The 27978-nt window shown below is 41.6% G+C and overlaps 1 protein-coding gene and 1 long non-coding RNA gene across 5 annotated transcripts in view; one reads left to right on the plus strand and one right to left on the minus strand.

The window, feature by feature from the left end:
- WDPCP (WD repeat containing planar cell polarity effector) overlaps positions 1 to 27978 on the plus strand; it is a 292680-nt gene that overhangs the window by 237835 nt on the left and 26867 nt on the right. The window lies entirely within an intron of this gene.
- LOC125633426 (uncharacterized) lies at positions 235 to 27661 on the minus strand. Its single transcript, XR_007355597.2, has 2 exons — positions 27476 to 27661; positions 235 to 4185 (listed from the first exon to the last, which is right to left on the minus strand). It is a non-coding gene; the product is annotated as an uncharacterized LOC125633426 (long non-coding RNA).

Here is a 27978-nt window from a genome sequence, read left to right on the forward strand (position 1 = left end):
CTGCCTTGGCTATGGCCTGGAGGCACTATTGTAATACTAATTATTATTATTAACTATAATAGTTCCATTCATATTTATTTTGAATTGTTGTATCCAGCCTCTCCATTTTTGATTTTTTTTTTTACCTTCCTGTTGTAGGTTAACTGTATAGATAGGTGAAATCCTTCCAACTTCTAAAATCCTTCCTTTCTCTTACAATATCATCTAATCTTTACAACATGAGGCAAGAGAGACTTCTGGGAAGTCAGTTACCTTTATTCCACAGCTTCTTATTCACTTTCACCACTCGATGCAACTACACACCATTACAAGTAAAGACTAATTTAGGGTTACACAGCAATAGATGTTTAAAAGGATTCTCTATGTTGCTTGCCATCCTCTTACTTGAGTTGTTTTCTAATGATGAGGCCAGTTTGCTAATGAATGGCTTAATTCTGCAAGGTTTGAACTCCACTCAGCACTTTGCAAGATCAGTCCCCAAAGCTGCAGTTGCCTATTGAAGAGCAACTCCCATAACAACAACAAAAGAACTGTTTCTGCCCACACAGATCTGATTGCAGATTTGGGAGCCTAGAAAGTACCAAATAACACCACTACTGATTTTCAAACAATATGCTGTAGATCCCTTCGCTTATGTAAACTTTATATGAATACTCATATAAAGTCCATTCATGATGTCATCTTACTCACAGAAGAGGCCTAAATAGGGCTGGTCAAAACTTAGAATTTCTGTTTCACAGGAAATTTAGATATTTTGACATTCAAAATTTTGTTTTAAAATAAAAATTTAATTGCAGTCAATAAGCTTTATATTATTTCATGCTAAGTCATTACTAGTAACACATAATATGATATGTCATATTATGCACTAATCCTACTGACACTTGATGAAATAATAAAGGTAATATAAAAATGAAACAAATCCCATGAAAGAAATTTTTAAACACAAATTTCCAGAAGTTTCCAAAACAAGGTTTTCCTAAACAGGAAAAGAAAATTATAGTTTAAAAAAAAAATTCTGCAGGAAATGTTGTCGAGAGTGAGTTTGTGGGGGGCGGAGGATGAGAAAACCTGGATTTGTGCTGGAAATGGCCCAACTTGATCATCATACACATTGTAAGGAGAGTGATCACTTTAGATAAGCTATTACCAGCAGGAGAGTGGGATGGGAGGAGGTATTGTTTCATGGTCTCTGTGTATATAATGTCTTCTGCAGTTTCCACAGTATGCATCCGATGAAGTGAGCTGTAGCTCACGAAAGCTTATGCTCAAATAAATTGGTTAGTCTCTAAGGTGCCACAAGTACTCCTTTTCTTTTTGCGAATACAGACTAACACGGCTGTTACTCTGAAACTAAAAAAATTGGTTTTATCAAAATGGCGTTTTCCAACAGAAAATTGTTTCAATTAAAATTATCCTGACCAGCTCTAGTCCTGAATCGAGTCCATCACCGAATACTTCTGGTATAGATTTTTCCTTCCTTATTTGTGGATCAGGAAACACTCCTATTATTAACTTCAAGGCATTTTGGATCAGGTCAGTATTCCAGACAGTCACTTGGGTTTCAGAAGCATCAGGGAATCTATTGTGTAAGAGATCTTTCTGATTTAGCTTTACCTCTCTCCATCTGCGAGGTACAGAGGATTGTGAGCATTGCTTGACTTAACATTTTTACTATTTACATATTAGATATTTTATACATCCATGCTCTTACGATTATCATCTAAGCAGGCAGATTTTTGTTGGTCTGCACCCAGTCCCCTAGTAATGGCAAATTCAATATTATCCACTTCAAAATACCATCTAGAGCTGTATGGATTGTTCACCACTTACGCTGTATAACTTTGATCACAGTCTTAGCTGTGACTATGTTCTTCCAGACAAATTTTTCCATTAGTGTCACAGTTCCAGAAGTTTTATCAGCTAATGTTTTCTTGATTGTGAAAGATGCTTTCCGACATCTTCTGGTTCTGTCCCTTCATTTTGGGTGGTGGGAGAAAATACTGGTGCTGCTCCTGTCAAAGTCTTCATATTATAGAGATATTACATTTTTATGCTATAAATAAGAGACCAGCCTATTGTATATTCATTTAAATTTTGAAACAGAAATCTCATCTATTCTTTAAATACAGAGAGTGGATGTCTGGAACATTTTCTGAAGTGAAAAAATTGAATATATTCTTTATTTATATTCTACTTTATTTTCCTTTAATCTACTCTTCTTTAAAAATGCTGTACGGTGACTTGTATATCATTCCCCGTTTATTCGGATTATGTGGTTGTCCCTTGAGAATTTACCCTGCGGCTGCTGAACATCAGTGAAATTTCATATTGACATTTTATTGCTTACATTTTGGAGCATTATTTTATTCCTCTGTGCATCCTATTTGTCATAACAAATGTTTTAACAATAGTAGTTAATGAAAACATTAATTGTAAATAGTTCTTGAATAATAAACTCCCACAAGTTAAAGAAAAACAGAAAATCAGAGAAGTTAGAAATGACATCTAGCAGCATAGCTGGCTGCTCTACCATCCTCTTCCTGGCCTCGGACAGAGAAGATTTGCTGGGCGACATGGTGAAGCCGTAGCACTAGTTCTAGCAATCCTAGCCTGTGGCCAACAACTTGGGGACCATGGCTAGCCAGGCTTAGTATAGGCCTAAGCCCTTTGAGGCAAAATCAAGGGTGAAGTAGGACTGAAACAGTGTGGACTGGCCATCCTGTTCTAGAACCGAGCACTGCTCTAGCTGAATGAAAAATACTCCAAGCCTGTTAATTCCTTCCCACTCTCTACCCGCCTCCATTCCACACCTGTGATTGCATTCCACCGGGGTATTTTCCTGTGATTTGTGCGGTTGCCTACAGGCAAAGCAACCTTGTACATTTTTAACACAAGGTAGGAGGAAGAGGTGTTTCCTTCATCTAAAGCAGAATTGGAACAGGAGAACAAACAGAATTAAGTGGGCATGAGGAACACCACCAAACCACTGGAAAGTCTGGGTTTAATCGGAATACGTCTGTGGCCAGTATAGGGAGAACGATGTCCATATGAAAGAGTGAGTAGCGAGATGAAGGGAAGCCAATAAGGCTATAGTGAAGTGAGGATGTGGTGGAAAGTTTCAACATGGGGAGCTTCCTTCATTAAATTACCTTTTTATTGTTCCCCCCCACACCAAAACATACAAAATATGGTTTTAAGTGACAAAAAGAATGGGTGACAAGTAATGTTGCATTTACAGTAAATGCCACTTAATCACAATCCTGATAACAACTTTGGTTAACAGAAACATTTTGTCTGGAATGGACACTGTCCAATTCACTATAATGCTAATTGGTCTGAATATCGCCAGCAGAAATGCCAGCTATGGACAGTTTCTTTTCCTGCTGCCCCATGGGCTCCCCAGCCCCCGTTCCATGTGATATGCCCCAGGGGCAGGCCAGGTTTGTGGGTCTGCTCAAAGGAGCAGAAGCACTGGGACATGCAGAGCCCGGGCCCTAGGGTAGGTTGCAGGCAGGACAGCAGCCGGGCGGGGTGTGGGGGGGGGGGAATGAGGAGGGTGTGACTGCCAGGATGCCAGCACTTTCCGTGGGGAATGGGGGCATTGGTGGCCCACGGGGCTTCACAGTATTTCTTCCTGCACTGTCCAGGCTGCGTCCTGCCCTGGCAGCAGGGGCCTGGGTTCTGCATATCCCAGGGCCCCACTCGCCATGGAAAGCCCCAGACACAGGCAGGTTGTCTTTTGCTTATTGGCAACTGCCAGCTAATGGCAACTTTTGGCCCATCCACCAAGGGCTTGCTAACTAGCAGAATCTACTGTAACATCTTTCTGAGAGAAAGGCAAGACATCGATATCACATCTGAAAAAAAACATCTCAGGGATGGGCACCTGGGATGAAATTCTGGCTCCAGTGAAATCAATGGTAAAACTCCCATTGACTTCAGTGGAACCAAGATTTCACACCTGGATCTTGCCCTACTCCCATCCTAAATGTCAGGCATCAAAGGGGTTGAACACCTCAGAGTTGCAGCTCTTGTCACTTCTCAGCATCAAACTCCGCTTCTTCCCTCAGCATCTTTTCTTCCTCCTTCACCGTTGCATTCCAAAGAACAAAGAGTGTCCCCCTTTAGCTTCTGGGATGTTTGGTCTCTGAACCTTTTGAGGGCCTCCTCCACCCGATGCTCCTGTTGACAGAGTTTTATTTAAATGGCTAGGAATAGGATGCCTACATTTCCATGACTAGCTCTTCAGAACACAGCATAACAGTACATTGCATTGTTATGGTTAAAAAGTAGCACTCGTACCAATCTGTTATTGAAATATGCAATCTGGCAAAAGTAGCTCTGTTGACAGTGGGAAGGGCGTTATGGGTTAGTAAATCAAGTCTGAGGCGAGCACTCTATTTTGACATGTTCTAATTGCACACTTTCTGTTTACTTGACAGTGCATTAAATTTTAGAAGTAGGGCAAGAGGTATGGCTTAGAAACAAAGATGAACATTGTTGTTTCTTCTTCAAATATAATATTTCACCTGTTGAAAAAATTTATGTACCCTATAGTGTCCTACTTTCCAAGTGTTGATGTTTTCATTCTAAGATTACTTTTTTACAGGGAAAAAAAGTCAACTGAAGCAATAAACCTCGTTAATCGGGGGTTTTCAAATGCTGATATGGTTGCATAGTCTTTTAAAGGCCTTTGGGCATTAGACCTATAGAATGTGATATTAGTTATTGGCATGTCTGTGCAACAAAGCACTTGAGAGAATGACTGACAGGCCATAAGTGCATATCAGAGAGAACTGTGCTTATATCTGCTTCAGTGACTTTATTAGCCACACCCTTCTTGTAAATTGTAAACTGTCAGTCATGGTTCTATAGTGATGTTTAAAACAAGTCAGGGTCTAATACCCCAACTTCTTTTATGTCCTAATGCTATAAGGTACATTTAGAAAATACATCTGTGTTTTGTCTCAGTGTAGGATTTGTCTAGGAGACATTGAATAGTGAGCCCTATAAGTGTGATTTGAGCACAAAATGAAGTGATAGTGTGTGTGAATGTGTATATTACATACATAATATACACCGCTTACATACATACTTAGTTATGCAGTGTATAACTTATATACTGTGTCTCTATAGAGATTTGCACAATGTATAGTTAACATGTTGTATAAGTTTACATAGTGTATGTTACTAATACATACTGCATCAATGTTACTAATTTGGGCACATGTGTATAAATACACACACACACACACACACAAGAAAAAGTGAAACAAGGGTTTCAATTACATGGAAGGCATATGCTAAAACTAGAAACTTGAAATCTAAGGCCCCCAATTCTGTATTTTCTAAAATCAAATATATTACTTACACTATTTGAGAAGAATTAAAGAAGATAGCACGCCAAATTCAGTTTTGGTGTATGGAGACCCACTGCTCATTGAATTCAGTGGGAGTTGGGCTTTCTTATGTCTGGACTACATTTAGTTTATACCTCTGTATAATCCACTGACTACGAATATATTAGTCTTATAGAGACCATGATGCTTTCCTGTTTTGCCCCTGTAGGGCTTATTTTGTTTTGGGTGAAGGGCTGGTCCTATATTTTTTCTCCTAATTTTTTTAAAGCTTCTTTTAATTACTCTATGCTTTGCACACTCAAACTTCAATGGCTTACAATTTTTCACTTGATCAGAAAGCTGATTTAATTTGCTGCAAGGTTAAATGTTAAAGGTTTCAGTCCTATGACCATGAATTATCAAATTAAATTCAGAGCATTTAGTGTAATTGCTTTAGTAACTTGGGTGCTTTCTAACTACTCCTCTTCTGAATTTTAGTCTCTGAAGGACAGATCCACTAAAGAAGCCTTGAGGGGCACAGGTGGGCTAGGTTGTTCTTTGGGTTTCACCTGTGGGGTCTTTGGGTATCTATTCAGTCTGACCACATCCTGAGACCATGTCTGATGAGGCCTGCTCTGCTGACAAGTGAGAGAATTTAAACACCTGTAGGTTTCAGATGTTTAAGCCCAAATCAGTTTTGAAGTAACAAGAAAGGGTGAGCAAATGGTTCACATTTCAGGCAGTTGTCAGCTAAATATGTGCACTGGTCTGTTAACTATTTGGCCAGGCACATCTTGACTGTTTCGCCTTTCTTTTTGCCCTTAAAAGGCAGCTGTATAATATGAGAGAGTTTATCAGAAATGTCATTTTCATGGGCTAAATAGTAAAGCGTCTGAGTAAAATCAAAAGTAAAAAACTTAAATATAGCTCATAAATTATTTTAAAAGTACTTTCTTATTTTTCTGAAGCAAACCACTTGCATTCATTTTCAGCTCTCTTACAATATTCTCTGTAAAAGCTGAGAAACATTCTTAATCCGCATGGCCGTGGGGTGGGGAAAACAAATTAAAAAAAAAAGGATAGAGTGTCAGTCTTAAATATCCTGCCTTTAGATAGCTTAAATTAGATGTTTATTCTCTCCTAAATGCATGTACAGAACTCCCATGCATTTTAATAGGCATGTGTGTTCAACCAGGGAGAGAATGTATTCCATGCTGACTTAGTTTTTTTTTAAATTCCCTTGGTTTTTTGTTTGTTTGTTAAACCTTTGATGTCTCGTAAAGGTATATTACCCTCCTGATAGACATGAAGGGCATTTGGAGCTTTCACAATACATTACATAATGATAACACTCATCAAATATTTCTCCAGAATATGTACCAAATATTCAGAGTTAAAATATATGTACATAAACTCTAACCACCCAGCTATAGTGACAATTTCAGAAAGGACTAATTATATGCTACTGTAATCTACCATATAGCATGCAGCTGGCTTCCTGCAGCCAGGTAGCACCCCATTTCCTTCAATGGGGCTGCATTCCAGTGGAATAGTTCACACTTTACTACATACTGCAGCATCAGAGCTTAAATATCTTGTCAGGTAAATGTATAAAATTCAGATTAACATTGCATATGGGGAAAAATAAAGCCTGTCTTATATGATGCTTACAGTATTATTATTAGATGCAGTTATTTGTTAAGCACCAACAATGTGCATGGTCCTGTACTTGGGATCACATGAGACAGACTCCATCCCAATGATCTGCCTAATCACATAAAAAAAAACCTACTTTTCCAGTAAACTAGAATGGCTTTTTAGAGTATTTCTATTTATTCATTTAAACAGATAAAAATCTACTCCTGCCAAGACTTGTTATTAGTAAATGTCAGTAAATGTCAATTTCACCATACACACACAAGCTGACCAAAAAAAAAATATATTTCCATTGAAAATAATCTAAGTTTACAAATAGGCAAAGAAAGAAAAATGCTACTTGGGAACTTAGAGTTATATTTAAGGATATTTACTTTGTATATTTTGATAGGTGATATTGTCAATTTGTGTTTTAACAGTTATAGAAATTTAACTTTTTGAATCTTATCAGGTTTCATTAAAAAATTATCTGCCTCCTCCCATACAAATTTAAATTGATAAAAATAAAAATGCTTAAAAATAAACATTGATACTATCCATCAAAATTGTAAAAATAAAAATTGAATTCTGCAAAGCCTAGAGATAAGCATGAATAATCTGTCTATGCAAGACTCTCGGAGCTCTTGGCGAGAAATAAAAATACAGGTCTATTAAAGGCTTATCACTAGGAAAAGACACCAAGGTTAGCAACTTCAGTGTAGTTTACCAGGATGTACATCTCAACTTGTTCTGTAATGAAGACATAATTAACATCTTCTACCCTCAGTGTAACCAGGCGAATTTGATGGCGATGTAGCTGGTGGAGATCTACCCACATAGACCTTGGATCAGCTACATTGAGGTAGAATATGTTAAGTTGGGGCTTCACTAGGGAAAGGTCAAGGTAGCTAACCTCAGTGCCTTTTCCTAAGACACAGGCAGTGATGGTACAATGGCAAACTAATAACCTTTCCCTGCACAAAAGAAGCCTCACCACAGAACCAAAAACTTTCCTCACTGCAGATCTTGCAAAAACATAATTGTCCCAATAAAAATACACACCCCTTCCCAAATTCCTGCCCCAAAAGATGAGTGTATATCATATTATTCAGACTGTTTCAGACCAGGGTCGGGAAATAATTCCAAAGTTAAGGGGCCCTCCCAGAGAATGCAGCTCCCTCTCTTATAGACGAATGGAAGTTCCAGGTCAGACACCTCCACGGGTCTCAGCTGTGGCAGTACTGTGTATGCTACTGTGTATTCTGAAGCTTTGTACTGTGTATGCTAAACAGTTTCGTAAAAGCTTTGGAAAGCATAATGCACTTGCAAGATGTGCAGTATATAAAATGAGAGAGCTACTTTGGTTTATCGTTCAAAGGAAGAAAGACGACAGGAAATGCAGTGTGGTTTAGTGGGTACAGCACTGGATTGGCTGTCAGGAGAGTTGAGTTCTATTCCCAGTTTGCCACTAACCTGCTGTGTGACCTTGGGCAAAGCACTTCACTTTTTTGCTTCAGAGTGGTAGCCGTGTTAGTCTGTATCAGAACCTATCCTGAAGGATGACCCATCACTCTCACAGATCTTGGGAGACAGACCAGTCCTCGCTTACAGGCAGCCCCCCAACCTGAAGCAAATACTCACCAGCAACCACACACCACACAACAAAAACACTAACCCAGGAACCTATCCTTGCAACAAAGCCCGTTGCCAACTGTGTCCACATATCTATTCAAGGGACACCATCATAGGACCTGATCACATCAGCCACACTATCAGGGGCTCATTCACCTGCACATCTATCAATGTGATATATGCCATCATGTGCCAGCAATGCCCCTCTGCCATGTACATTGGCCAAACTGGACAGTCTCTACGCAAAAGAATAAATGGACACAAATCAGACGTCAAGAATTATAACATTCAAAAACCAGTTGGAGAACACTTCAATGTCACTGGACACTCAGTTACAAACCTAAAAGTTGCTATTATTCAACAAAACCTTCAAAAACAGACTCCAACGAGAAACTGCAGAACTGGAATTAATTTGCAAACTGGACACCATTAAATTAGGCTTGAATAAAGACTGGGAGTGGATGAGCCATTACACAAACTAAAAACTATTTCCCCATGTTAATTTTCTCCCTACTGTTACTCACACCTTCTTGTCAACTGTTTGAAATGGGCCATCCTGATTATCACTACAAAAGTTTTTTTTTCTCCTGCTAATAATAGCCCATCTTAATCGATTAGTCTCATTAGAGTTGGTATGGCAACCCCCATTTTTTCATATTCTCTGTATGTATATATATCTTCCTATTGTATTTTCCACTACATACATCTGATGAAGTGGATTTTAGCCCACGAAAGCTTATGCTCAAATAAATTTGTTAGTCTCTTAGGTGCCACAAGGACTCCTCGTTCTTTTCACTTTTTTGTGCCTTTGTTTCCCCTCTTCACCCTTTGTCTGGCTTGTCTATTTAGACTATAAGTTCTTTGCAGCAAGGGCTGTCTCTTACTACATGTTTGAATGGCATCTATTACAATGGGGTCCTGCTCTTGGGTGGGATCTCTTATAGGAATAAAAAAATATTTTAAAAGTATAAATAGTAAGAAGAGCATACATCCCATAATTTGTTTTCCCAAAATTTGAAGGCTGAGGGAATTGAGGGCACTAAGCACTTTGCAACATCCAGTTCTATCTGTCTTAAATGCTACAATTAAGCAAGGCAAATGCCAAAGATAGTTGGCAATCTTGCAAACTGCTTATTGCTGGCACCTCTTTGCATATGTTATGATCGTCTATGGCAACCTGGAGTGATTGTTTTAATAGTGGATGGTTGTTACTGGAAGTAATTATAATTTGCAAATACAGAGGTCTTTTATCTAAAGATCTCAAAGTGCTGTATGTGTATGAATTAAGCTTCACACCATCCTGTGAGGTAGATGGCTTCATTGTTGTTTTTATAGAGAGATTCGCCCAGGAAACCAGGTCAGTTTCTACCTGATTGACATCACACCTGAACAGAACTGAGCAGCCAATGAAAGGGCAGGAATTTGGGGATGCCAGTGTGAATGACCTTGCACCCACTATCAGCCAGCCAGCTCTGCCTGCGTCAGAGTGAAAAAGCACAAGGCCTCAGCTGGCAGTTGCACACTCTGGAAAGATTCGGATGTTAGTTTTTCCAGTTTTAGGTCATCCTGTAGCATTCAGAGTGGTGCTAAAAAGAGCAGCAAAACCAGGAAAGTGTGGAGAAAAACAGATGGATTTGCCATTTGTTGTAGCGCATGAGGCAGTGTAAACCAGCCTGGGTTTTGCCAAGCCTCTAAAACACTGTCCACAGTGACATCTGCCATAAATAACCCTCTACCCCAGACTCTTAGCTATCGTTTTTCCTGACGAAGAACGGCAAGTCGCTTTGGAACAGGAAGGCTGCACTGGTGCTCAAATGGTCTTTGTTAGAAGATGGAGCTATTCATAGAATCATAGAATATAAGGGTTGGAAGGGACCCCAGAAGGTCATCTAGTCCAACCCCCTGCTCGAAGCAGGACCAGTTCCCAGTTAAATCATCCTAGCCAGGGCTTTGTCAAGCCTGACCTTAAAAACCTCTAAGGAAGGAGATTCTACCACCTCCCTAGGTAACGCATTCCAGTGTTTCACCACCCTCTTAGTGAAAAAGTTTTTCCTAATATCCAATCTAAACCTCCCCCACTGCAGCTTGAGACCATTACTCCTCGTTCTGTCATCTGCTACCATTGAGAACAGTCTAGAGCCATCCTCTTTGGAACCCCCTTTCAGGTAGTTGAAAGCAGCTATCAAATCCCCCCTCATTCTTCTCTTCTGCAGGCTAAACAATCCCAGCTCCCTCAGCCTCTCCTCATAACTCATGTGTTCCAGACCCCTAATCATTTTTGTTGCCCTTCGCTGGACTCTCTCCAATTTATCCACATCCTTCTTGAAGTGTGGGGCCCAAAACTGGACACAGTACTCCAGATGAGGCCTCACCAATGTCGAATAGAGGGGAACGATCACGTCCCTCGATCTGCTCGCTATGCCCCTACTTATACATCCCAAAATGCCATTGGCCTTCTTGGCAACAAGGGCACACTGCTGACTCATATCCAGCTTCTCGTCCACTGTCACCCCTAGGTCCTTTTCCGCAGAACTGCTGCCTAGCAGCAATATTTCTGAATATTGTTCCTCCTCAACCTTCCTTCCTTTCCACGTTAATAGTAAAGGTTTGCATTGCAACTTGAGTCCAACTAGACAACATCTCCTCTCCCTCAGTCAAAGCCAAGAAGCTGGCTACATTAAAGATATGTATTATTAAACCCTTGTGCGTCTTGCCAGCAAAGGTTGAAAATATTCCTTCATCGGCTCCTACGGATAATCTTTCTTTATGCATAAGGATCACTTCTTTGAGGAGTAAGTGTGACAGGGTCCTGAGCATTAGACAGTCACTTGTCCACCGCTCCTCAGGCAATATTGATTTGGCAGACCCCCTAATGTTTCAGATAACAGCATTGAAAAGGAGGTTCTCAAAGTAGTTTGCTTTGCAAGGCCCTATTCTTTTTCAAAATATCACTAAATCGTTAACGCTGATTCTGCCCCCCCGTCTGAAGAACATCATATTAGCTTTGAAGAAGAGAAGCCCAATAATACTATTCCCTTCCTTCCATCCAGTGCCCCAAAAGTTAAGTAACAGCATCTGGGTTGTGCCAAATAGGTGCTTCATTCTCCCTGCAGACAGAAGGGCTTGTCTAGATGAGGAAAATTGATTGAAACAGCTTTTGTGGAATATCGACTGCTGTGAACATTCTATTCCAGAATAAAAAAAATCACTTGATTTCTGAATAATGAGCACCATTCCAAAGCCGAGCAACTTTTCTGGAATAAAATCACTTTTATTGTCCAGTGTCCACCCAGAGAGCTATTCCGCAATAGTTCATTCAGCAAGAGCAATTCTGGTCAATTTCCCTGTGTAGACAAGCCTTTAGTAATACAAGGCAGCCATGTAGGCACAAAGTCTTAAAATTTGTTCACCGGGAGCCAGGTTTTCAGGGAGTCTCCCCTTCCTGAAGAGAGCAACACCAATCTCAAAGATCCACTAAAAGAGACATTTTTTCAAAGATGCTGGCATTCTGTTCCTATACTTTGCCAGAGCTCTAATGGAGTAGATTTCAGAGTTGTTGTTTTTTCCCCTCCTCAACAGCTTTCACTTAAGATGTGAAGAAGAAATTCCACCTTGCTGAGTATCTTAGTATCTGCAAAATGCATACCAAGATTCCATCTCCTATCAGTCAGGTCTACCACTGAGTTTTAATGTAGCCCACAGAGCCCTCTGGCTTAACTCTTCATTAGTGGGAGAAATGTCCACTAAGTGAAAATTAATGGCTCTCCCCTACTGGAGTAGTTGCCTTGATCCCCTTAATCAGACCCTGAATTGCTTGCCCCTGACATGTAGGAAGTGCAAAGAATATCCCAGTAGGGCTCATTCCTGATACAGAGCTAACTTTCTATATGTCTCTTCTGTAAAGCAAGGAAAGAAGAAAGTGTCCCTCCAAGTCAAAGGGTTGTCACCAGCAGCAGAGGTCTGAGGGCACATGAACATACATAATGTCATTTTACCTCCAGGACCCCTTTGCATTAGAGGCTGCCTCCTTCAGATTCAGCTGCAATGGAGCCACATCATTTCTAGCTGGGGGGCTGGGTTCATGAGTGCTGCAGGTTTTCATAGGCTTTCGTCAGTTTTCCTCTTTATCCAAAATTGTCCAGCTCTCTCCCGCTGTTTCTCAGGACAAAGGAGTGACGGGATAAAGTCAATACAAGATCTCCTTGCCTGGGTGCTGTGACATCAGTCCCAAGGTTTTTTTTTGCCACCCACAATAACTATAGCATCGATTCAGACCATTAATTTATTTCATTTGAAAGAAATTGTCTGATTGGGATTGCATTAGCCCAGATAGACTTCCTATGGTTGCCACCAAGATGTTCAACATAGAGTCCACCTGTGCAAACATTGGAGTCAGTGCCCCAGGGAATTTCCTCATATCAAAAGGATATAGAGGATGTGTACCTGCATGTCCTTATTGCCTCCAAGAATCAACTGTACATACAGTTTTGCTTTAGTAATCTGTACTTTGAGTGTTGCAATCTCCCTTTTGGTCTTGCTGGCACCTAGAATTTAAATACTGTTCAGAACACATGTTAGTGACCCATCTCCAGGAGCAGAGAATTGCAGTGATTTGTTATCTCAACAATTAGGTGGTCTGTAGCAATTCCTTTTGAGATTTTGAGACACAATTAGCCAACTCTGGCACTCTAGCCTTGTCCGAGAGCTATCAATTTGTTATAAACCTGCTCAGAAATTTCCCGGTGCTGTCCCAAAGTCTTGTCTACCTGGACATCTTTTTCTGTATCAACCTCAAAAGGGAGCCTTCTTGTCAAAGAACAGCCAAAGTAAAGCCAAGAGTCTAGGAGTTCCAGGTCCTTCCTCTCTTCACCAAAAAAATGCACCTATTCCAGTTGCTTGTCTCCTATCTCAAGGTGGTTCCCTGCGCTGGCTTCTGGTTTTCCACCCTGCACCTGTTTCTTCTGAACTGGAGTTCATCAGTCCCAAGACTTGGAGACACTAATAAGTATCCAGCTGCACATCAAAGTTTCCCTCTTGTGGCAACTTTAGGAGTCCAGTCTATTAAGCAGTTTCACTAACCAATCTCTGAGGGGTAGTGCTGAAGACAGACGGCATATGGGGGGCAAAACGGCTAAGGGTAATTGTCCCATTTCAAGACAAAATTAGAGACATATGTTGTGCTACAAGCTATAAGAAAGGCCTTGTTTGCATTCTGGGGACTGTCATCAGAGAGGCCTGGCCGTTCTAATTGGGTCACAGTTCAATCATGGTTGCCTACCTGTACTGGCATGGGGGATACCCAGTGTCCCAGGCAATGCTTTGAGTACAGCATGCTGTTTCAATGAGCAGAGAAAAACTTTACTGCCCTCATCCCATCTTGCAGGAAGATCAAGTCATCTGAAGCCCAGAACTCAATCTTTCTTGTGGAATGGGGTCTTCTTCCAGTGGTCCTTCTCTCTCTGCTATTCAGGCAGAAGTTTCTTGTCCAGGATTTCTTCACTTTTCCAGTGAACATCCAGTTTTCCCAGGCTTTGTTCCAGGACCCTCCGGCCTATCAGAGGGCATCTTCTCAGGCCTGTAGCCCAAGATTCTCCTTCACATGTTTCTGGATTCCTCCACAGACTTGTAGCGGGCGGATGTGGTTCTGAGCCAACTATCCATAGAATGCAGTTCCCTTCTGCTGTCTAGGAGCTTTCTGGTGCCACAGTCAATTCATTAGGCCTAACAAATGTCCCCTTAGCACTGAGTCCATAGTACAATTATTTCCTTTCCAAAAATGCCCGTAGAGCTCTTTTTAGAATAAATCTTTCCTTCAGATTGATTCTTCCTGCCTGGAGACTGAATCTACAGTTGCAAGCTCTGTAGGTCCTCTCTTTGAAGACAAAACATTCAGTGAAAAGCATTTAACCCTTAAGGTTCTTTTTCTGGTGACCATTTTATTAGCTTGATAGGTCTCCAAGCTGGCAATAGTTGTTGAGTGCCAACATTTGTGATGCTGCAAGCTGTTCCTTTATTTCTCTACAATTGCCCTTCCTGTTTTCATCAGCTCCAGGAAATTGTGTTTCGTCTTCGACTGATTGCACATGTGTATTTCTCTCTTGGTGTACATGCACCCTGTGTGCAGTCACCAGAATTTTTTCCCTCGGTGGTACCCGTTGGGGCCACTCAACTGCCCTCTGCTACTGCGTGCTGCTGGCATTGGTATAAAGGGCGCGGCCGACCCCGAGCCCCCTCAATTACTTCTTACAGCCCATGATGATCACTGGAACTGCTCTTCTTGCTTTTGCAAGTACTCTCCATGGACTGCGTTCGCTTGTATTTTATTGTAAATAGTTTAGTGTTATTAAAGTTATTAGTGTTTAGTTAGGTTTGTTTACCCCATCTGAGGGATTTATTCAATTCCTGGTACGTTGGTCACTGGTCTTCAGGCCCCTGTGTTTCCTGCAATAAGGCTATGCCCATGAATGACTCACACTCTAGGTTCTTGAAGTGCCTCAGGGAAGCTCATATTGGAGAGTGTTGCCAAATTTGCAGGGACTTTAAGCCTTGCACAAGGAAAGACCATGAAGCCAGGCTAAAGTTTCTCCCTCGGAGGTGGCTTTGAGACCTCCATCAAAGCCAGGTCAGTCAAATTCAGCACTGACTGTCTCAGTGTCAGTAAGGAGTGTGCCTTCTGCCGTGCCTGATTCCCAGCACCGTTCACCATCCCCAATGTCTAAGAAGAGGCATAAGAAGCAGAGTGCCGAAAGGATGAGGTCCCTGGCCCTGAAGTCTGCTAGGTATGGGGATAAGAGTAGAGCGAGGTCTAAATCTAAGCACTCCTCTGCTTCGGTAACACAGGGGAGATGGCACTGTTGACTCCAGCACCTAGGCATGTTCCGTGGAGTCTAGAGCTAGAAATTACTAGATTCCCAGGATGCCAGAGCCCAGTTTTCCTTTGTTTGCGAACTGCTTTTTCCATTTCCTCAGTGCTTGGTCCTGTGTCCCTACAGACCATTGGATGTTGAGCACTGTACAAGTGAGATATACCCTCCAATTTATTTCCTTTCCACCTTCCCTCTCCGTCCTTCTTCAGGGACCCCTCTCACAAAGAACTTCTGGGTCAGGAGATTCAGTCTCTCCTTCATTTGGGAGCCATAGAGGACGTTCCACAGAATTTAAAAGGGAAGGGTTTCCACTCCTGTTATTTCCTAATCCCAAAAGCAAAGGCAGGTTTCAGACTTGTCCTAGACCTGAAACAGCTCAACAACTGACTCAAAAGATAAAGTTCTGCATGGTCACTCTGGCATCCATCATCCTCTCTCTGGACCTTGGATTTAAGAGCTGCCTACTTTCATTGCCAATACCGTGAGGGCACAGAAAATTCCTCAGGTTTGTAGTGAAGCTGGAACGTTACCAGTTCACAGTGCTTCCATTCGGCCTCTCTGCAACTCCTCAAATGTTCATGAAATATATGGTTGTGGTAGTAGCATTTCTGAGGAAACTAGGAGTGCAGATCTACCTTTACCTCAATGACTGGCTAGTCAAGAGACGGTCCAAAGCCCAGATTATATCCAGTGTTTGACTCATTCAGTCAGCATTCAAGGCCCTAGCCCTATTGATCAATGCAGACAAGTCTACTCTTTGTTTGGAACAGAGGAGAGAGTTTATAGGGGTGGTGCTGGACTCTAGCCAGACCAAAGCATTCCTCTCAGAGTCAAGATTCCAATCTATCTGGTCTCTAGTGACATAGAAATACAGGACTGGAAGGGCCATCGAGAGGTCATCTAGTCCAGTCCCCTGCACTCATGGCTGGACTAAGTATTATTGACCATCCCTGACAGGTGTTTGTCTAACCCGCTCTTAAAGATCTCAAATAATGGAGATCCAACAACCCTCCTGGGCAATTTATTTTAGTGCTTAACCACCCTGACAGCTAGGAAGATTTTCCTAATGTCCAACCTAACCCACTCATTCTGCAGTTTAAGCCCATTGCTTCTTGTCCTATCCTCAAAAGTTAAGGAAAATAATGTTTCTCCCTCTTCCTTGTACTTGAAAACTGTTATCATATCTCCTCTCAGTCTTCTCTTCTCCAGACTAAAACACACACAGTTTTTTCAATCTTCCCTCATAGATGATGTTTTCTACACCTTTAATCATTTTTGTTGCTCTTCTCTTCTACTTTCTTCAGTTTGTCCTCAAGTTTCACCCATCGCAACAGCCTGAAACTTTATGAGGCTCGTAGGCCACATCGCCTCATGCACATATGTAGTACAATATGTGAGGCTCCGGACATGGCTGACCTCAGTGTACTCACCAAGCCATCTTCAACTGGACATTGTGCTCATTGTACCTGCACGAGTTCTAATTTCACTAAACTGGTGGTTGGATCCTCCCAATGTTTGTGTGAGCATTCCCTTCATCGCCCTTAACTGTCAATGACTCGGATCTCAGACATGTCTGCTCTAGGGTGGGGAGCTCACCTCGAGCCCCTCCTAACACAGGGTCTTTGGTCATCGTGGGAGCTCTCTCTTCATATCACCCTGAGTTCTCTGACATTGGTCCATCTTGCCTGTCAGGCTTTCCCACCTCATATCGGGGGGAGAAACCTGTTTGTTCTTACAGACATCACAGCTATGTTTTACCTCGACAGGCAGGGAAGATCTCACTTATCCCTCCTTTTTCAGGAAGCAATTCAGTTAACCTCAAGGCCTCTTACCTTCCGGGGTGCGGAATGAGTAACCGACCACCTGAGCCGGTCATTTTTGAGTCACTACGAGAGGTCTCTGTGCCCAGATGAAGCCAGATGTATTTTCTAGCAGTGGGCGGGCTCCCCAAATAGATCTATTTGCAAACAGGTCCAACAGAAAATGTTACCAGTTCTGCTCCCTGAAAGACCACAATCCAGGTTCAATCACAGATGCCTTCCTGCTATCCTGGGCAGAAAAGCTTAGCTATGCTTTTCCCCCATACCTCTCCTACACAGACTGCTACTAAAAATCAAGCGGGACAGCACTTAAATTATATTAATAGCCCCAGCATGGCCCCACCAAGAGTGGTTCTCTACTGGTCCTCTCGGTGGCATTTCCATTCTCACTCCCACTACACTCAGACCTGATCTCCTAAGACCACGGTTGGCTGCTCCACCCAAACCTACAATCCTTTCATCTAACAGCCTGGAAGATCCATGGCTAAATCTCAGTAAACAAGCTTGCTTAGAGCAAGTTCACCAAGTCTTCACACACCACAGACTCAACCTGTGGAACTCATTGTCAGGGGATGTTGTGAAGGCCAAAACTATAATGGGGTACAAAAAAGAATTAGATAAGTTCATGGAAGATATGTACATTAATGGATATTAGCAAAGATGGGCAGGGATGCAACCCCATGCTTTGGTTGTCCCTAGCCACCAACTGCGGGAAGCTGGACTAGGCAACAGGGAATGGATCACTTGATGATTGCCCAGTTCTGTCCATTTCCTCTGAAGCACCTGGCATTGGCCACTGTCAGGAGACAGGATATTGGGCTAGATGGACCATTGGTCTGACCCAGTCTGGCCATTCTTAGGTTCTTACTAAGTAGCAGAAAGCCCTCTATCAGGGCCCCTGCCTGTCAAAGTGGAAGTGGTTCTCTGTCTATGCTTGTTAAACCAGAGTCTTGCTGATGCATTAATCCATCCAGCGCATACTTAACTATCTGTTGCACCTGAAACTGCACAGTTTCCTGAAAAAGAAGGGTAAGCAAGCTCCTCCCTGCCTGTTGAGGTAAAACATAGCTGTGGTGTAAGAACAAGGCTTAGCAGTTTCCTCGGTCAAGGTTCACCTGGCAGCAATATCAGCTTTCCATGCTTGCATGGATAGCTGTTCGGTTTCAGGACTCTCAGTGCTGATAGCAATTCTGCTCCTTGGCTGAGGCCTGGTCTACACTACGGGGGTGTCATAAATATAAAGGGAAGGGTAAACACCTTTAAAATCCCTCATGGCCAGAGGAAAAACCCTTTCACCTGTAAAGGGTTAAGAAGCTAGGATAAGCACCTGACCAAAATGACCAATGAGGAGACAAGATACTTTAAAAAGCTGGGGGGAGGGAGAAACAAAGCCACTCTCTCTCTCTGTCTGTGTGATGCTTTTGCCGGGAACAGAACAGGAATGGAGTCTTAGAACTTAGTAAGTAATCTAGCTAGATGTGTGTTAGATTCTGATTCCTTTAAATGGCTGAGAAAAGAAGCTGTGCTGAATGGAATGTAGATTCCTGTTTTTGTGTCTTTTTGTAACTTAAGGTTTTGCCTAGAGGGATTCTCTGTTTTGAATCTGATTACCCTGTAAGGTATTTACCATCCTGATTTTACAGAGGTGATTCTTTTTACTTTTTCCTCTAGTAAAATTCTTTTTAAGAATCTGAATGCTTTTTTCATTGTTCTTAAGATCCAAGGGTTTGGGTCTGTGTTCACCTATGCAAATTGGTGAGGATTTTTATCAAACCTTCCCCAGGAAAGGGGGTGTAAGATTTGGGAGGATTTTGGGGGGAAAAGACGTTTCCAAACAGGCTCTTTCCCAATTATATCCCTGTTAGACGTTTGGTGGTGGCAGCGAAAGTCCAAGGGCAAAAGGTAAAATAGTTTGTACCTTGGGGAAGTTTTAACCTAAGCTGGTAAAAGTAATCTTAGGAGGTTTTCATGCAGGTCCCCACATCTGTACCCTAGAGTTCAGAGTGGGGAAGTAACCTTTACAGGGGGTAAGTCAGCCTAAGTTATGCAAGTCCAGCTATGTAAATAATGTAGCTAGAGTCGATGTAGGTTAGGTCAACTTACTGCAGTGTCTACACTGCACTGGGTCAACAGGAGAAACTCTCCCATTGACTTACCTTATGCTTCTCATTCCGGTGGAGTACCAGAGTCAACGGGAGAGTGATCTGCAGTTGATTTAGCAGGTCTTCATTAGACCGCTAAGTTGACCCCCAGTGCATTGATCGCTGCAGTGTCGATCCCCAGTAAGTGTAGACATACCCCAAGAAAGGTAATGCTTCCCTAGAATAGCAATAAAGGGAAGTTTGCAATCTACTATGACTTAGGGCTTGTCTAGAATACCATTTAAGTCTATGTAACTTGCATTGCTCAGGGATGTGAAAAAAACCATACCCCAGAGCGACGTAAGTTATATCGACTTAAAGCACTGTCTACACCACACTATGTCAGTGGGAGACTCTCCCACCGACATAGCTTCCCCCTCTCATTGAGGTGGAGTAATTGCATCGATGAGAGAACACTCTTCCGTCAACATAGCGCATCTTCAGCAGACTTGCCACATCGGCACAGTTGCACCACTGCAATGGCACCAATGTAGCGCAGTAGTGAAAACAAGCCCTTAGATACAGTAGTGATGAGCCTGATATAAGAACCAAAACAAAAACAGAATAATCCAGTCTTCCATGTATATTTTCACTAAGACACTATAGAGTGTGCACTTCCACCTCTACTGATCCAGCATTTTGCCAAACAGTTCTATCCTCCATGCTCAAAAGTTGCTTTTCCCTGACAGCCTTGTGGGACTGCCAGTTATATCCCATCAAGTTACAGATTAACTTTGTCCACCAACGAAATACCATTTATGAGTAAGAAAAATTGTCTAGTCGATAGAGGAGTTAGGTATAAAACCCAGAAGTCCTGCAAGCCTATCCCCTGCTATAATTACTAAACAATAATGGTATTATGTTGATCATGTTATCCCATGACAGGACCGCTTATCGCATGTGTCACCACCATATATAGATGTATATCTGCTTGTGATCAAGATGATTAGATCACATGCTTCAGAAGACTTATCAAACGTAAAGCTGAAAATGCAGGCCTTTTTAGTGCCAGGAGACTGCTCATAAGCTTGGAGTCAAAGTGACTGCAGGGGAGGGCATTGCAATGGCAGATCCCTGCCTGCCGAATTTTCTCCAGCTGGCAGTCTGTCAGAGCCTGATCTTGTCATACTTGGCTCACATTGTAGGACATGCCTCTTTGGTCTGGCTTTTCTGTGCTATTGGTACGTCCTGGGCAGTCCCTTGGGAAACAGCTTTTTAAGTTAGCAAGGTTCTAGGGTAGTCAAGTAGATGCTCTCTGTTTTCAGCATATTTTGTGTTTTTAATTGAACTTAGTAAATAGCTTTAAGGTGATGAGCACTATAAATGTGTGTGATTAACTAACAAAAAAACCACACCGCACACATACAGGGTGAAATCCTGGCTCCAGTGAAGTCAGTGGCAAAACTCCCTTTAACTTCAGTGGGGCCAGAATGTCACCCATGGACTTTATGCATATCCTCACATCATCTAAGATGTGATAGAAACAATAGAATCAAGGTGGAACAGCTGTGTTACACAGATATGGTCATACTCCATATTATTTACACTTCTGCAGTAATTACTTGCATGTAACTATTTCCTTTATCTTTTTAGGAAAATATGTAAAATCTTGATTTCAATATGAAACAAGCGTGTAAAATAAAGAAATGTATTATTCACATGAAACTAGCTAGCCACGTGAAAAGATAATTTGGTTAAATGTACCAAAAGAAGGGGATATGTTTTGACTAGTTGAGCTATTATATCACAGTAACTACTCAATTGGCCTAAGTACTTACATTGTTTGAGTGCTTGCATTGTTTCTTTCTGAGCAACATATGGCTTACTCTTTTAAATAGCAGTGGCTGAAGTCTGTCTGGTTCACTGGGAGTTCATTGGTATATATTTGCAACTCCTGAAGCAAAAAAAACTGATATTTTATCTTTAGAAGGAGTTACATTTTTTTTGAACTTATTGAATTTTTCAAAGATCAGCATGAAGAGTTCTGATTAAATGCTTGCTTCAGCGTTTTAAAGGCTTCTTGTGTCCCTGTTGCCTAAGGAGGTCGTACATTACGATTGCTCTGTAAACATCAGATTGTACCGAATTGGCTGAGCATACCATGCAGAGCACACAAAGAAGACATCAAATGGCTTATCTTGCACTTATCAACTAGTTTATTTTTCATGCCAAAAAAAGCTGTATTTTTACAAGAGCAGCTGCTACTTTGTAAATATTTTAATGGCTTCTGTTAAGTAGATCTGTCAGTTTTGCAAACAATATTAAAATAAAATTTTCATTCTGCCATGTGATTGCATGTCTTGAGATGTATTTTATCTCTGAAAGGCCTGTGGAGGAGACTTGAGAATGGATTTTTTTTTTTATTTGCAGGCACAGAGCCAATAGAGAATAGGTGCATTTAAGTAATAATTCATAATGTCACCACCAGGGAAGGAGTGTGAGTTCCATCACTATTGCATGAAGTCTTCTCAGAATGCCCTTCTGGCTGAATAATATGAAAATCTGTCAATGGGCTAATACAGAACTATCTTTGGCTCTTCCAGCCAGGTGCTAGATGTTACAATCACAGCTGCCAGCAAATTTTAGGAGGAGGGCATACTCATACATATGGATTCCTTGAGCACATTGCTTTAATCTAAGAGTATATTACCATCAAATAATATTATCCTGTTATCTAGACAAATGTGATCTTTGTACATTTAGCAAGATATAAGTTCTCATAGCCTTTGAGGTGAAAAATAACTCCTTTAAACATGAAACTTTTCACTCTCTCAAAGAGAAGAGGCAAAGCCAGAAACTTATTTCTGACGTCTTTCAAATTTTGTGGAAATTCAAATTCAAATCCCCAGATCTGAACTCAGCAAACTGCAGAGTCCAAGATCCAAACCTGGAACGGGCCTATTTTGTAACCAAGACTACACATTACCTTGAAAGGTTTTCATTATCTAGGGGTGAAATCTTGGGTGACCTCCTTCTGAGCCTTCCAGTACCAATAGACCAAGTCCTGATTTATCCCTGAGTCCTATCCTAAACCTAATCCAGATATGAACCATCCCCTCAGCCCATCTCTACTCTATTAGTGCCATTTTGGCTAGATCTGTTATTTAAATTAGATGTAGGAAAAAGTAATTGTTAAAGAATGTCTAAGGAAAAATGCTTCAATAAATTAAAATTAAATCTGTGCCCATGAGAAACAGGAACCCAAGGATCCATAGTGAAGATTTATATTTCTTCAGTCCAAAGATCTTATAGCAATTGATTCTCATGGTTTTGAGCTGCTGTTGGCCTTCTCCTGAATATATCCTGTCATACTGTAGCACTAGGTCCTCTTATCAGGAATAGCATTGGGACAGTATGGACCATCATGTTTTCTCCTGCTCCTCCGCCTCCAAAATACACAAAGGTCTTTCTTCCTTCTTTCGTTCCACCTATAGTGGAAGAAGCCACTAGTACCTCTAGAGAGCCTTTGGGGCAATTGTCATGTCCATGTGGTTTTTGTTTTGCATTAAGGAATTCCCTCTCTGTCCTAAAAGTAAAAAAACTTTAAAGTTTTACTTAAAAAAAGTAAAAAAGGGATCAACCTGTGCATGTTCTGATAAAATAATATCTACAAGTTACATGTGAATGGACTTTGGTGAGTATTTTTAATTTTTGTAATGAATTTAGCGATCATGAAAAGTGCCAGAATGCCAATATTTATCCACAGAAAAGAGATAGCATGTACAAGCTTTCCCTTGCTCCCTGTTAGCTTGTTTTGAAGGGACCACCTTTAGAGATAAGAAACATCACATAGACCCATTCAAGTCTCTAGCCTCTGCTCTATATTACCAGCAAGGATACGACTTGGTGCAACGTGTGATGCTGGTTTTGAGATTATGGTAATAATACTGAGAACGTGTGATGCTGGTTTTGTGATTATGGTAATAATACTGTGGTCTCTCATCCATTAGGAATTAGATTGAAACTATTAATTCATTTCACACTAAGCACTGAATAACCATCAGATACAATTAACTTCTGGACACAGATCCTAGGTTGGATTTAAATTGTTACCTAGATGTGAAAGTGCCAAAACTCATTAGCATTCCTAAGGGCGAGTTAGTTCCCCAGAACTTATAGGGCCAAATTCAGAGGGGATGTGTAAATTGGTAGATGGTAGATTCCCTTACTCTTAGTTAGACTCCATTAGACCTTGTCACACCCATTTAATGATGTGTAAGCTAGTATAACTAAGGGCCTGCCTACACTACAAAAATATCCAGGTTAGCAGATGTGGTTACAGCACCACTGTCCCCTGAGTTAGTCACAACACATTTTAATTTGCATGTGACCTACCTGTGTTGTCACCAGATCACATAACCAGACATGTCCCAGGCTTCGGCCCACTTATGCCTCTTTGTTACAGCACAGTTCAATCCCTTCCCTAGGACAAACGTTAACCACGTTGAAACAATGTAAAGGATCAACTGAGATGTTTTGGGGTTCACCCAGGCTAGTAAGGGGGTTTGGTCACAGTCTACCTTGTAACACTGGGTGTCTTGTGGCTGTGCAGCTTTGGTCCAAAACTGTGACCCCCAACAGCCTTCCAGCAGCCCACAAACCTTACCCTGGCTTTGCCCAGCCAAATTACTCCATGCAGGCTGACCTTGGACCCTTCCAGCCCTGAATGCATCTCAAAATCATCTGACTGAAGGGACCAGTCCTTCACACTGGACCCTCCCAGATAAATGTTCAGTTTGCTGCCTTTACAGAGACAGAAAAACACTCCAACCTGTTAGCTGTCTGGAAGCACATACTTTACTGGACATACCCAGCACTGACAGCAAAACAAATTAACCACCAAAAGCGTGTGGATTAAGTGAAACCAAGTAGAAAGATAGGGATGGTTACAAGCAAATAAAAGTGAAAACATGCATCTAAAAGTCTAAAACTTCATCTAGCAAGATACAGTCTTTGTTCAAGGTGGTTTTCTCTTTCTCTCTCTCTCTCTCTCCTTACCAGCTTTTTGCTGGCTGATCTGGCCAGGATCCATTACACAGATCAAATCGCTTAGTTTCTTCTCCTAAACTGAAGAGTAAAAACTGAGTCTCTCTCTGTTCCTTATAGTCCCAAAGGGATGTCTATTTCACAGGTTAGGAATGCCTCTTGAGAATTCAGTCTTCTGTCTCTCTCTGGAGTGCAGGAACCATGTTACTGCTCTGTCTCTCGAGCTCAGGATCAGGATAACCCCCACAGGTTTAGCTCAATGACTTTGTTTACTACTAATGCTTAAACTGAGGTAAACCCACATTCCTTTGTGTAGGTCAGATCTGTTTATTGCCTTTACCTAGGCGAGGCTGTCTGGTCTTAAACATGTTCTAGTAACATCATACAGAGGGAATTCATAACTTTATATACTGTATAACATTAACATCTACATTATACTAATAACTCATGTTATTAGCTTTCATATACCTCACACATCATATTTTGTACAAATATTATTGCAGTAATGTTTTTCGGTTGTGAATACAGGATTGCCCAGGATCACAATCTTCCTGTTAATGGCTTTTTTAGTGATACACTACTTTTCTGGTATACCGCTATGTGAGTTAACCCAAATGAGACTCCCTTAGAGTCTAATATATGGTTACTTGGTGGGTATGCCCACAATGCAATGAAAGCCCAGGGTTAGTACAACGCAAGGTAGCGCACCCTGAGTGTGTTAACTTGGGCTTGAGCATCTACTCTCATTTGTAACCCCAGGTTAGGAACTGTTGAACCCTAGGTCCCAGTCTGGTGCTCCAGCACCTACACTGAAATAGGCGAGCTGGGATAATAACCACCCATATCCCAGACTTTCTAGCACCCTCCCAAAATGGCTGCTTGAGCCCTTTGTTCGTGGTGGGAAAAACCTGACTGTCTTCCAAACTTGACTGTCCAGAGGACAAAGAAAGTCAGCTCAAGAGATTGTGGAACACTTTTGGCAAACTGCCAGAGCACAAGTCAAGAGGGGCTGCATCTACAGTGCAAAGCAATAGGGCTTGAACCCTGAGGCCCGGCTTGACTCTGATTCGTGTCCTGGGACCCTGGGTCCAAGCCCTCGGTTAACATGTAGATTTGCGTGTAGATGGAAGGGGGTTAGGCTTAAGCGGAGTGTGAATCCTGGGCTTACATTGCAGTGAAGATATAGCCTAATTCAGAAGTGATGTGCAAGAGGAGGCAGGGAAAGTTATGTATTGTTACGTGGATATGACTAAGGACTTGTCCACACTTAAAACACTACAGAAGTGCAACTTCACCGCTGCAGCACCTCAGTGTTGACACTACCTATGTCAACAGACGGGGTTCTCCCATCAGCGTAAGTACTCCTCCTCCCCGAGAGGCAGGAGCTAGGTCGATGGAAGAATTCTCCCATCAACCTAACACTGTCTACACTGGGGGTTAGGGCGGTACAGGTACGTCTCTCAGGGATATGGGTTTTTCATGGCTATACCAATGTACAATTCTAGTGTAGACCAGACCTCTGGAAGTCTAAGTAGGTGTGACTTACATATTGCAGCTTGGCATAACAAGAAGGTATAAATTAAACCAGTTTAGATGAGTCTCTGAATCGAGCTCTCATTTTTTATATTCGCAAAAAGAAAAGGAGTACTTGTGGCACCTTAGAGACTAACCAATTTATTTGAGCATAAGCTTTCGTGAGCTCCAACTCACTTCATTGGATGCATACTGTGGAAAGTGTAGAAGATCTTTTTATACACACAAAGCATGAAAAAATACCTCCCCCCACCCCACTCTCCTGCTGGTAATAGCTTATCTAAAGTGATCACTCTCCTTACAATGTGTATGATAATCAAGTTGGGCCATTTCCAGCACAAATTCAGGTTTCCCCCCCACACACACACACACACACACACAAACCCACTCTCCTGTTGGTAATAGCTTATCTAAAGTGACCACTCTCCTTACAATGTGTATGATAATCAAGGTGGGCCATTTCCAGCACAAATCCAGGGTTTAACAAGAACGTCTGCGGGGGGGGGTAGGAAAAAACAAGGGGAAATAGGTTACCTTGCATAATGACTTAGCCACTCCCAGTCTCTATTCAAGCCTAAGTTAATTGTATCCAATTTGCAAACGAATTCCGATTCAACAGTCTCTCGCTGGAGTCTGGATTTGAAGTTTTTTTTATTGTAATATCGCAACTTTCATGTCTGTAATCGCGTGACCAGAGAGATTGAAGTGTTCTCCAACTGGTTTATGAATGTTATAATTCTTGACATCTGATTTGTGTCCATTTATTCTTTTACGTAGAGACTGTCCAGTTTGACCAATGTACATGGCGGGGGAGTGGGGGGGAGAAAACCTGAATTAGTGCTGGAAATGGCCCAACTTGCTTATCATACACATTGTAAGGAGAGTGATCACTTTAGATAAGCTATTACCAGCAGGAGAGTGGGGTGGGAGGAGGTATTTTTTCATGCTTTGTGTGTATATAATAAGATCTTCTAAACTTTCCACAGTATGCATCCGATGAAGTGAGCTGTAGCTCACGAAAGCTTATGCTCAAATAAATTGGTTAGTCGCTAAGGTGCCACAAGTCCTTCTTTTCTTTTTGCGAATACAGACTAACACGGCTGTTACTCTGAAACCTGCCATTTTTTATATTGTGAGAACTGGAATGTTGGTAGCTCATCTCTGCTTCAGAGCTGAAAAACAGGATCACTTGCAGGCCAAATACACTGAAAGTGGATAGGACAGTGCTTCGAAAACAGCTCCGAGAAATACAGTTCATTACCAAAGGGGTCTTACAGTTTAGTCTACTGAAATTAGGGTGGCTTCTGAGACCTGCCTAAGCAAAAAGTTCCTTTTATTGCATATGTTTAGGCCACTACCTTGAGGTCTCTAGACACTTAAAAAAATATTTCTGCAGTCCCTGTTTAGTTAACTTCATTGCTCAGCCCCTCTCTTTCTCTTAAGTGGTTACTACTAATTAGTTTTGAAGAATGGGGCTCTCTGGAGACCGATTTAAGCAGAAGAAATTCTAGTTTACTTACCAGGAATTTGAATTTTCCAGATATAGTATATTGCCTCCATAGAAACATGCTCACTCTCCCTCTTTCACAGCTTCTCTTTGGAGTTTTTATTTCAGACAGATGGACAGAAACTTAGAGTGAGATCAATGGCTCTTCTTTAATAGAGTCTGTCTAGGAACTGTTATGCGCATGCATCGAGGCATGTGGCCCCTTACTAAGCTAATTCCTTTTCATGGTTCCCTGCCTGCACAATTCCATGGGTGTGGATCTGTGAAGGTAGTGCAGCCAGAGCATTCTAGTTATGGGTACTGTAAATAAGCTACTTTACTCTTGTTTGTCTTGTTCTCTCCATTTTCATCTCACACGTGAACAGCGTGAAAAATAATAAATCTTGGGGAGTTAGCCCTTTAGAAACTGAAGGGTCAGAAACCCAAGTGACTTTGCCCTCCTAAGCTGGTGAGCACTTCTGGGTCTCTGGCCAAAATGTAAACTACAGCAGTGTGGTAACGCTTGCAGTAGCATTA

Source organism: Caretta caretta, chromosome 3, assembly GCF_965140235.1.
Source record: "Caretta caretta isolate rCarCar2 chromosome 3, rCarCar1.hap1, whole genome shotgun sequence".
In the NCBI taxonomy this organism is placed as follows: domain Eukaryota; kingdom Metazoa; phylum Chordata; order Testudines; family Cheloniidae; genus Caretta; species Caretta caretta.